The sequence below is a fragment of the Dromiciops gliroides genome, chromosome 2 (genome assembly GCF_019393635.1).
Source record: "Dromiciops gliroides isolate mDroGli1 chromosome 2, mDroGli1.pri, whole genome shotgun sequence".
Classification (NCBI taxonomy): Eukaryota; Metazoa; Chordata; class Mammalia; order Microbiotheria; family Microbiotheriidae; genus Dromiciops; species Dromiciops gliroides.
In genome coordinates, this window is record NC_057862.1 from 590,102,569 (window position 1) to 590,114,833 (window position 12,265).

The 12,265-nt window shown below is 39.2% G+C and overlaps 1 protein-coding gene across 5 annotated transcripts in view; it reads right to left on the minus strand.

The window, feature by feature from the left end:
* VRK2 (VRK serine/threonine kinase 2) overlaps positions 1 to 12,265 on the minus strand; it is a 152,936-nt gene that overhangs the window by 96,009 nt on the left and 44,662 nt on the right. The gene's annotated exons all lie outside the window — the stretch shown is intronic.

Consider the following 12,265-nt stretch of genomic DNA (forward strand, 5'->3'; position numbering starts at 1 on the left):
GATAGAAATCTGACAGTGTTTATGTTCTACTACCATAGATTCTGAGATTCCAGGAAAGACACCCTGCCATCAAAAATACGGAATCACATTTCAGAGTTGGAAGCAACCTTATGAGCCATCTAGTATAGCCTATTCATACCCCCAAAACAATCTCCATGATAAGTGATCATCCAGGCTCTGCTTGAAGAATGAGGGTGGGAACCTACTACTGTCTGAAGCAGCTCATTCCACTTTTAGAAAGCTCTGTTAGGGGGCAGCTAGATGGCGAAGTGGATAGAGCACCGGCCCTGAAGTCAAGAGTACCTGAGTTCAAATCCAGCCTCAGACACTTAAAACTTACTAGCTGTGTGACCCTGGGCAAGTCACTTAACCCCAATTGCCTATTTAAAAAAAAAAAAAAGAAAGCTCTGTTAGGAAGATGCTTCCTTTATCAGGCCTAAATTTGCCTTTTTGCAACTTCAACCCATCACTCCTGGTCTTGCCTTTTGGTGCCAACAGTTATGAGTTTAATTCCACATAATAGCTCTTCAGATACTCAAACAGATAATCACCTTGCCCCACTCCCACCAAGTCTTCTCTGGAGTCATATTCCTGGTTCCTTAAAGCTTATGTTCAATTCATATGGCATGGCCTCGAGGCCCTTTGTTATCCTACTTGCCTTCCTGTGGATTCTCTCCATCTTAATTATTCTTTTCCTAAAAAACAGATGCCTGGAACTGAACGTAATAACATAGATGTGGTCTGACCTGGGCAACATAAGGCAGGATTAACTGTAGACTTCTTATTCCTAAAAATCATGCCTCCTCTTAATGATCCCAAGATGGCACTGCTACTGACTCATACTAAATTACTTACCCCACCTCTAGTTCTTTTTCAGAAAAAACTGGCCCCAACAATGCCTTCCTTTTCTTATACTTATAAAATTGAGTTTTAAACCAAAGTATATGATTTTACATTTATCCCTAATACATTTCATTATATTATGTTCAACTCAATGTTCTATCCTGTCCAGATGAGTTTGGATACTGACAGTCATCAGTGTGTCAGCTCTCTCTCTCCTGGCTTTATGTGATCCACAGATTTCATAAGCAGTTCACCTATGATTTTATCTAAGGCACTGATAAAAATGTTAAAATACAGATGCCCTGGGGCACTCACTAGAGTCGTCCTTCCCACCTTCCATCAGTTCAGAATCTAATTGTATAACAGTCTATGCCACACATTCTTTCCTCACACAATAATACCATGAAATACTTAAATCACTTTGCTAAAATATGGATAAACTATATGTAAAAGATTGCCCTGTTCCACCCATTTAGTAACCCATAAAAAAACAGCTTAATTAGGCATTGCATGACCAGTTCTTAATGAAGCCATACTGGCTCTCTGACCAAACATAACTTTTCTAAATTTTTCACAAACCATTCACTCAATAATCTGTTCTAGAACAGTGCCAGGAATTGAGGCCAAGCTTACTTGCCAATAATTTGGAAACTCTTCCCTTAAAGAAAAGGAAAAAAAAAAAAACCCTTTCTCCAGTATTACTGTACATCTCCCAATCTCCTTCTTCTCTCTCAGGTATCACTGACAATGTCCCAGAAATCACATCCACCTGTCCATTCCAAGAGAGATTTCCCCTGGGCCAGCTGATTTGAATTCATGGGGTGGGAGAGGAGAGGGGAACTAAATCCTCTTCTATTTGTAATTGGGTATTGATGCTCTATTAACCATTTTTTTCTACCTTTTCCACAAGTCATTCTCATTGGCAAAGAAAACAGAAGGAAAATAAGGTTTGAGCAGGACTGCTCCATTCTCTGTTGTCAGTCATTATTATCCTATGCAACCCAAACAGCAGGCCTATCATCCTATCAGATGATTTCTCCCCCTTTTTCCTAGTATAGCTAAACATCACCCCCACCAGAACAAGAAAATCCACCCTTTTTTGTGGTCCTTAGCCTTCCTCTCAAGCATTAGCTCATTCTGAGCTTTGGCACCTACTCCTGACACTATTTTTATAGTATAGTGTCAGGCTTCTGTATTCAACGCCTTTTACTTTTATTGCTCCATCTTCTATACATATCTTCAGAAAAAAATCTAAGTTGTTTAGTGAGTTCTCTGTGTATCCACATTGGTCTTTTCAGGAAATTCTCCTTTTCCGACCTGGTTGAAATCTTTTTTTCCTGTGTCTTTAGAATTTCATCAATTGGATTTCATAGCAAAAGTTCCTCTTATGGGGACAGGAAGGGTACAAGAGGGAGGGCAGGTATTTGAACATGTGTGTAGTTAAAGGCAAATGTTAAAAGAATAAAGGTGAGTATCCTATGAAAATTAATTTAACTAAATATTACACAGGCGGCAACTCCCTCCCTGAGGAAGGACTGAAGTTGTATCCGTGTTGCCATTTTTTACTTACATATCTGTTTTTTTAATTATTTGAATATTTTTGCACATATTATTTTATTATTTATTGGAAAGTTTGCTTAAAAATCCTTTGTAATAAATATTTGTATAAATCTATAAACACACTTACATACATACATTTAAGAGTCAGCTTTGCATAGTGGATAGAGGGCCACTTTGGAGTCAGGGAGAACTGAGCTTAAGTCTTGCTTCTGACATATACTAGTTGAGTCACCTTGAGTATGTCACTTCAAGTGCCACACTCACCTTCTGAAGACTCTGAGTTAATGATTGAGTTGATGATCTGTACTAATAAAGTTTTCAAAAAGAGAGCTCGGCCATAGATGAAATGATAAATCCAGTGGGTCAGCCAAGCAACAAGCATTTACTAAATGTTTACACACCACACACATATTTGTACACACATCCATAAATGGTTCCCTATGTGTATATAATTTACCCTCATAAAACTATTGAGAAATAGGAAAGGAATGTATGTCTGGAACTTACCATTACCCACAAGTGTCCTACTTCCTTTCACAAAAACTCTTATATTACTTTACTCTATCCGACCATTTCCAACTATCATTCCATCTCTACATATACCTCACCCCTTCTCCAAACCTACTGTGTACCTGTACTGAGACCTGTTATCCCGTTCAACCCTTAGGCATTACCCCCATTCCGATTTTAATTTTCTTTCCAGTCTCTACGTTATATTTAATCAATTCAACTCCACAGTTCTCTACTCTGGAAGCCCTTATCACAAACTCTAGCACTGAATTATTCCCGCCATCTTCCTCCTCTGCTCTTATGTACTGATCAACGGAGCTTCAAACAACTGTGCTCACTGGGTACAGTCAACACAGTTCATATTATCAAATTTCAATTGGGCCCTTGTTGCAGCAAGGCAATATTTTTATTCCACTCTGTGTTCCAAGCTATTTCAAAACTTCTCTTTTCTCCTTCAGACCCTCATATTCCCATCCTTTTCATCTCTCACCTAAGAAAACTGGGGGCATTTTCTTTTAGTTCCCTCTTCTCTGCTTCTCTTCCTCTCAAAACCCTTTGATATTTTCCTCCACTCTATTTCTTTCCTCCAGTCTCTGATAATAAGGTATCAATTTCCTTGCTAAGCTCAACCTCTCTACATGTGTCTCTGATCATATCCCCTTCCATGCTCTCAAGAAAATTGACCCTATAATCATCCTTCTCCACCCACCCCCCCTTTCTATTCCTCCATGAACCATCAAAGAGGAAGAGCAGGGATAACTTCAGCCACAAAGCCAGGCCAACCTAGACTTAAGCTAGTTCAACAATATGTTCTTTACAACAAACATTTTAAACAGAAAGATACACACAGAGTTAAAATAAAGGGCTAGAGAGGGCAGCTAGGTGGTGCAGTGGATAAAGCACTGCCTCTGGATTCAGGAGGACCTGAGTTCAAATCCGGCCTCAGACACTTGACACTTACTAGCTGTGTGACCCTAGGCAAGTCACTTAACTCCAATTGCCTCACCAAAAAAAAAAAGGGGGGGGGGGCGGCAGGGCCTAGAACAGAATCTATTATACTTCTTCAGTTGAGTTAATAATGGTAGGGTTGGGGGCAGCTAGGTGGCGCAGTGGATAAAGCACTGGCCTTGGATTCAGGAGTACCCGAGTTCAAATCCAGCCTCAGACACTTGACACTTAACTAGCTGTGTGACCCTGGGCAAGTCACTTAACCCTCACTGCCCTGCAAAAATTAAAAACAAAAAAATAAAAACAAACAAAATAATGGCAGGGTTAACAATCATGATCTCAGAGAAAACAAAAGCAAAAACAGAACTAATTAAAAAAGATAATCAGAAACTACATTCTGCTTAAAGGTACCATATACCATATAAAAGGTACCATACAAATGTTAAAGTTTTACATCAAGTTTCTCTTAGAAAGGCCTCATCTCTCAAATATAAAGGGAACTAAGTCAAATTTATAAAAGTAAAAACTATTTTCCAATCTATAGTCACAGGATAAAGCTGGCAATTTTCAAGAGAAAAAATCAAAGCTAGCTATAAATCATATGCAAAAATGCTCTAAATCACTATTGATTAGAGAAGTGCAAATTAACTTTTATACCACCTCATACCTATCAGATTGGCTAAAATGATAGAAAAGGATAATCACAAATGCTAGATGGGATGTGGAAAAATTTGGACACTAATATACTATTGATGGAGCACTGAACAGGTCCAACCATTCTGGAGAACACTTTGCAACTATGCCCAAAAAGTTCTAAACTTTGACTCAGCAATATTACTACTAGGTCTGTATCAAACAAAAAAAGGAAAATGACCTTAAGTTATTAAAAATATGTATACAGTAGCTATTTTTTGTGGTAGTTAAGTACTAGAAATTGAGATATCAATCAATTGGGGAATGTTTGAACAAATTATAGTATATAGTTGTTCTTGTTGTTGTTGGTTGTCCTTCATTCTCCAAGAGAACCATGACATCCAAGTAATGTCGTGACTTGCAGTAAACTGGAATTAAGTGAGTGAAGACTGGGCAAAGTCACAAACTTCACTCTCCTCCAGAGCCTTTGGGTCCAGTGGCAAGTTATATATAAGAATGTAGGGGCAGCTAGGTGGCGCAGTGGATAGAGCACCAGCCCTGGATTCAGGAGTACCTGAGTTCAAATCCGGCCTCAGACACTTGACACTTACTGGCTGTGTGACCCTAGGCAAGTCACTTAACCCCAATTGCCTCACTAAAAAAAAAAGAATGACTGTATATGGCCTTGGATGTTGAAGGCAATTGGGATAAAGTGACTTGCCCAGGGTAACACAGCTAGTTAGTTTCTGAGGTGAGATTTGAATTCAGGTCTTCCCAACATCAGGGCCAGTGCCCTATCCACTGGGCCACTTAGCTTCCCTACTTACAGTATAAGACTGCAATGGGATACTACTGTGCTAAAAGAAATGATGAGGGGGGTGATTTAAAAAAAATACCTGGGAAGAACTATGTGAATTGATGCAGAGTGAAGGGAGCAGAACCAGGGGATATTCTATATACTAATAGCAGTACTGTAATAAAGATGTCAACTGTGAAATACTTAGCTCCTCTGATCAATACAATAATTCAAGACAATTCTGAAGACCCCATGATGAAAAATACCATCTACCTCAAGAGAGAGAACTGATGAACTCTGAGTACAAACTGAAGGATAAGTTTTTTCACTATCTTTTTACCTTTTTTTGTTACATGGCTAATATGGAAATCTTTTTTGCATGTTTTCACATGTATAACTGAAATATCATGATGTTTGCCTTCTCTATGAGTAGGAGAGCAGCTGGAGGGAAAGAATTTGGAACTCAAAAATTTTCTTTTAAAGAATTTAACAAATGGTTGACTTTCCATGGCCGGGGGGGTGGGTGGAGGGGGGAAGAGCCAAGATGGCAGAGGAAAGACATTAAACGCACAGAGCTCCTGACACAATTACCCCCAAAACAGCCATAAAACAACCCCTGGAGCAGCAAAACCCACAAAAAGATGAGCTAAGATTATTTTCCAGCCAAGGACATCTTAGAGGGGGCCATCCTGGGCTGTGAATAGAGTCCAACCCTGTGATCCCGCCAACATAGTCCCCAGACAGATTATGCCAGAGAAACTTATCCCTGAACTTCCTAATCGGCTACAGCACTGGCATCTTCTGGAATTAAGCTTACGGTCTGCTGAGAGGGCTGAACAGCTGGCTGGGGGTGGGGGTGGGGGGTGGGAAGGGAAATACAGGGATGTCTGCAGAACCTAAGGAGGAATTTGGTTATCCCACTGCAGCAGGGAACTAAGAAGAAATCCTGAGCGGCAGGAGGCCCAGGTGGGAGAGTGGCACAGGATTGTTGGAGCTAAGACCCACAGCACACAAAGTTTTGATGGCTGGTTCATTAGCATGTTGGCTTGAGGTTATCTTCAGACCAGAGAACAGGCCAGGCACAAGAAAAACCTGGCCTTCCTCAAACCAAAACACCTGGGACCCTCTGAATCTTGGGACAGTGTAGCTTGGAAGTAGGACCCCACTGTAAGAGGGAGTTAAAAGTCAAGTAAAAGACTACAAGATGAGCAAGCAAAGAAAATTGAGAACTATATAAAGTTTCTTTAGTGACAAGGAAGATCAAGGTGCACCCTCTGAAGGGGACAGAAACCTCAGGGCCCCTACATCCAGAGTTTCCAAGAAAAATATGAATTGGTTTCAGGCCATGGAAGCACTCAAAAGGGACTTTGAAGAGAAAGTAGGAGAGATAGAAGGAAGATTTAGAGAGGTGGAGGAAAGAATAGAAAGAAATGAGAGCAATGCAGGAGAGTCATGAGAAAAACGTCAACAGCTTGAAAAGCCAAATGGAAAAAGATACAAAAGCTCTCAGAAGAAAATAATTGCCTAAGAATTAGGACTAAACAAATGGAAGCTAGTGGCTTTATGAGAAACCAAGACACAGTAAAGCAATTCCAATTGAATAAAAATACAGAGAGCAATATGAAATATGTCCTTTGGGAAAAAAAAAACAGCTGAACTGGAAAACAGATCCAGGAGAGATAATTTGAAAATCATTGGACTACCTGAAAAACATGAACAAAATAAGAGTTTAGACATCATCTTCCAAGAAACTGTCAGGGGAAACTGACCTGACATTCTAGAAGCAGAAGGTAAAATAGAAATTGAAGGAATCCACTGATCACCTCCTGAAAGAGATCCCAAAAGGAAAACCTCCAGGAATTATATTATAGCCAAATTAGAGATCCCAGGTCAAGGAGAAAATATTGAAAGCAGATAGAAAAAAGGAATTCAAATGCTGTGAAGGTATAGTAAGGATAAAACAAGATCTAGCAGCATCCACATTAAAGGACAGGAGGGCATGGAATATGACATTCCAGAGGGCGAAGGAACTGGGACTACAGCCAAAAATCACCTACCCAGTGTGATGTTTAAAATCTAGATTGTGGTCGCCTTAAATCAGAGCTTTAGCACCAGTCCTTGGGCATTAAACATTTATTAAAGCATACAGATATTCCCATGGAGTTCAGAAAGTTAAGAAAAAAGCCCATTTAGCCTAGAGTTCCAGTCTGGTCTGGTTCTTCCTCAAGTCCTCTGCCACAAGCCTGCTTCAATCACAAACTCTCTCCAGCAAACTCATTGTGGAAGCTTTTTATAGGTCTGGAACAGAGGGGTCCTTACACACTGCTTCAAGCTGATTGGTTGGCATCATCCAAATCCATTGGTTCTGAAGGTGTTCTCAAGGTGTGATTACAATCCAGTTAACTTGAAGTAGACTAATCAGCAGTTAATCACTCTCACTTGATTCAATCAGTCTAGATTAATCTCCAGGTGGGTCTTTGAGTATCTGCTAAATCTCATTATTTCATCACACCAGCAAAACTGTCTATAATCTTTCAGGGGGAAAAATGGGACTTCAATGAAAAAGAGGACTTTCAGGCATTTGTGATGAAAAGACCTGAATTGAATAGAAAATTTGACTTTCAAATACAAGACCCTAGAGAAGCATAAAAAAGGTAAACAGGAAAAAGAAATCAAGAGGGATATTAAAAGATCAAACTGTTTACATTCCTACATGGGAAGATAATACTTCCAACTCATAACAACTTTCTCAGTATTAGGGTATCTGAAAGGAATACACTTAGACAGAGGACACAGGTCTGAACTGAATATGAAGGGAGGATATCTGTAAATCATTTATTTTTTGTTTATCCTTGTTTTTGTGGGGCAGGCAGGGTGGGGTGGTTTATGTCTACAGCCATGTTTAGGCTCGGGCCCTCCTGGGTCCAGGGCTGGTGCTTTGTGCACTGTGCCACCTAGCTAACCCATGATGACATGTTTAAAATAAAGTTAAGGAGTAAGAGGAATGCACTGGAAGAAAGGGAATAGGAGAGGTAGACTGGGAAAAGTAGCTCACATAAAAGGAACAATAAAAAGCTTATGGAGGGGAGGGGAAGAGGGGGAAGAAGTGGGGGGAGTGAGTGAACCTTATTCTCATCAGAATTGACTCAAAGAGGGAATAACATACATACTCAAGCGGGTATAGTAATATATTTTGGCATGAAGGAAAGTGGGAGAAGATAAGGGGTGAGGAGAGGGGAAAGGAAGGAAGGGCAGATTGGGGGTGGGAACAGTAAAAAGCAAAACACTTTCGAGGAAGCTGAAGATGTTCTGCATAACTGCACATATATGACATATTGAATTGCTTGATTTCATAGGGAGGGTTGAGGAGGGAGGGAGAAAGAAAATTTAGAACATAGAATTAGTTCAAAGACCTTAATCTCATCTAACCCTGCAGGAAAGTAGGAGGGGAAGAGGATAAGAAAGAAAGGGTGAAAGGGAGAGTAGAGCAGGGAAAGGGGTAGTCAGAAGCAAAACACTTTTGAGGAGGAATAGAGTAAAAGAAGATAGAAAATAGAGGGAAATAGTTATGATGATTAAGTATAATGGAAAAACATATGGTGCCTACTTTTCTGGGCTACTGTGAAGAAAATTCTTTGTCAAGTTTAAGGTACTATATAAAAGTTATGATGTACAGGATGCTATCAGAAAAACCTGGAAAGATCTACATGAACTGAAGAAGAGTGAAATGTACTGTATGCAAAATAACAGCAATAGTATAAGATGATCTGCTGGGAAGCATGTGGTTATTTTCAGCAATGCAATGATCCAACATAACTCTGAAGGACTTATGAAAATTGCAATCTATCTACAGAGAAAGAACTGATGGTATCTGAAAACAGATTGAAGCATGATTTTTTTTATGGTTTCTTAATCTGCAGTTTTGTTTTTATCTGTTTTCTCTTACAACATGGCTAATGCGGAGATGTTTTCCATGACTACTCATGTATAACTTATACTGAATTGCTTGAGTTCTTGGGGGTGGGGGTGGGAAGGAAGGAAGATAAGTTGGAACACAAAGTTTTAAAAAACTGATGTCAAAATATACTTTTACATGTATTTTGGAAAATAAAATTCTAAACAGAAAAAAAAAATATGGTTGAGTTTCCTAAAATGTCATCCAAAGAGCACACAGCCCATGAAAATAGGCAGCAATGTATTACTAAACAAGAATTTCCCAAAAGAAGTAGTGTAAAGGATGTTATCTGAGAGATTTGAGCAAAAAAAAAAAAATAAAGTGAACCAGTCATGTGTTGAGAGTGAGGTATAAACCAATAGATGGAATGCAAGTTCCACTAGTATCCAAATGATATCAAGGAAACTAGAGAATGGCATTAGCCATTAGTGGGTAGACCACATAAGGGATTTATAGAAGGGAGTGCAAAAAGCATTCAGTAAAGTATCCCATATGATTCTTTTGGAAAATATGTTGAGATGGGGTTTAGAATATCATACAATTAGAGTTGGAATTAGTTCCAATGTCATGCTCAAGGAGCAGTAATTATTATTAGCCCTCTTGAATGAGTTAGAATCTGAGTTATTCTATAAACATATCTTAAGTGCCTACTGTATGGAGGGAGAGTTGCTGCATGACTTTTTGCTCACAGATGATTGTGCACTCAATGAAGCCTTTGAGGCTGAAATGCAACAAAGTATGGATCAATTCTCTGCTGCTTGTGCCAGTTTTGGCCTAACAATTAACACCAAAAAAAAAAAAGGCTTTCCACTAGTCAGCACTACACTATCCATACATGGAATCATCAGCTACAGCAAATGGAGAAATTCTAAATACTGTGTATTAGTTCACTTATCTTGACAGTATACTTTCTATGGATGTATATATAGATCAAAGCTTCTTAAACTGGGGGTTGCTACCCCATATGGGGTCATGTAAGTGAATGTGAGGGTTGTGAAAAATTTGGCAATGGTAAAAAGTCATATATACCTATTCCATATAGCTGGGGTCACATAAAAATTTCTCAGGCAAAAAGGGGTCACAAGTGGAAAAAGTTTAAGAAGCCCTGACATAGATGATGAGATTGACGCATGCACTGCCAGAGCTAGCTCAGTGTTTTGGAGGCTCTGAAGGAAAGTGTGGGAAAGAAAAGTTATAAACTGCCTACCAAATTGATGGTCTATTGAACTGTTGTGTATGCCTGTGAAACCTGGACAGTCTACTGGCACCATGCCAGGAAACTGAATTGTTTCCACTTGAATTATCTTAGGAAAATTTTGAAGATCAGCTAGCAAAATAGTACCAGAAACTGAGGTCCTTTCTTGAGCTGAACTGCCAAACATTCAAATTCTACCCCATATGGGGTAGCAACCCCCAGTTTAAGAAGCTTTGATCTGCAGAGAACACAATTCTAGTGAACTGGCCATGTTGTTCAAATGCCAAATGTACACTATCTTACAGAAAATTCACACAAGGCTAGTGCTCACATGGAGGTCAGAAGAAGCGATACAAGAACACTTGCAAAGTCTCTCTGAAGATCTTCAGAACTGTGAGACATGGGAGATACTGGCATAGGACCATCCAGTGTGGCACACCCACATCAAAGAAGGCACTTTGCTCCATGAGTGAAGCAGAACTGCAGTAGCTCAAAAGAAATGTGAGATGCACAAATTTAGAGACATCTGCACTCCAAATGTTCACATGGATTATTTGTGCCTGATCTGTGGCAGAGCTTTCTGAGCTCATGTTGGTCTGATTAGCCATAGTTGGACATATGGTACCTTGACCCAAACATAGTGATATCATTTTGGTCCTCTTTAAGAACAAAGAACAACCAACTAGCTTATATGCCGGGCACTGTGCTCAGTTGTTGGGAAAACAAAAAGAGACAAAAGAGAGTTCTTGCCCTCATGGAGCTTACAATCTAATGGGAGAGATAATATGCAAACAAATATATATAAAGCAAGATATATACAGAATAAATAGGAAATAACAACAGAGGGAAAGCATTGGAATCAAGATGGGTTGAGGAAGGCTTTCTGTAGGAGGCAGGATAAGGAACCCTAATCCAATCTCCTCATCCATAACCTTCACTTCATAGAGATTCATATGCTAGTCCTAAGTGGCCAAGGAACTCACTGAGGAAGCTCTGCAGTATACCTTAGAGTTTGATACAATTGCCACAATATTATCCCCAAATAGGTGCATCTATAAAACTTTCCTATAGGGATTCAGGGAATTCCTCTTCCACTTGTACTGTGCAGTGGACATCAATGATGACAGTGGGGAAACCCCTGGTGAGCATATATCACCCTGCTTTATGCTCCATTTGATATTTATCATCAGATGATTATTATACAATCACTTCTGGTTACAACTCTCAAGCAATCTCTGAGGAAAATGAGAAGGCAATAGTCACACAAATGATATAGGTATAAAGAATACAAGACCTCACTTAGTCTACTGTTTATTGGATACAGAAAAGCATTTGACTCAGTAGAGCAAAATACAACCTTAAAAATTCTCCACCAAGGTGTCACCCATGCACATGGCAAGATCATATCAGTTATTATCTGATCTTAATCTAGACTTTTTTCTACAGTCAAATCCTCTTAATTAGCACACCCTGCTAGAAAGAGAAGTGTGCCAGTTAAGCTCTCATCCTGATTATCAGAGACTGATGGGAATTGGGCTGGTGGAAAGAGATATTCACTATTCATGAATCTCTTTTAAAACAGGCAATTTAGAAAACACTTAAAAAACTTTAGAAAGGGAAGATCATCTTATTCAGCAACTCCAGTGGTTTTCATTAAAAAGCTAACGTTTATCTTGTTACAATAATTATCTTACTGGAGTAGGTCATAATATTTTCCTATTCCTTCATTGAGACACTGCAATATGAAAATCATCACAATAAACTAAATGCTAACTTATTAATGAAAACCACTATACAACAGAAAGGGAATGAAGCATGGAATGAA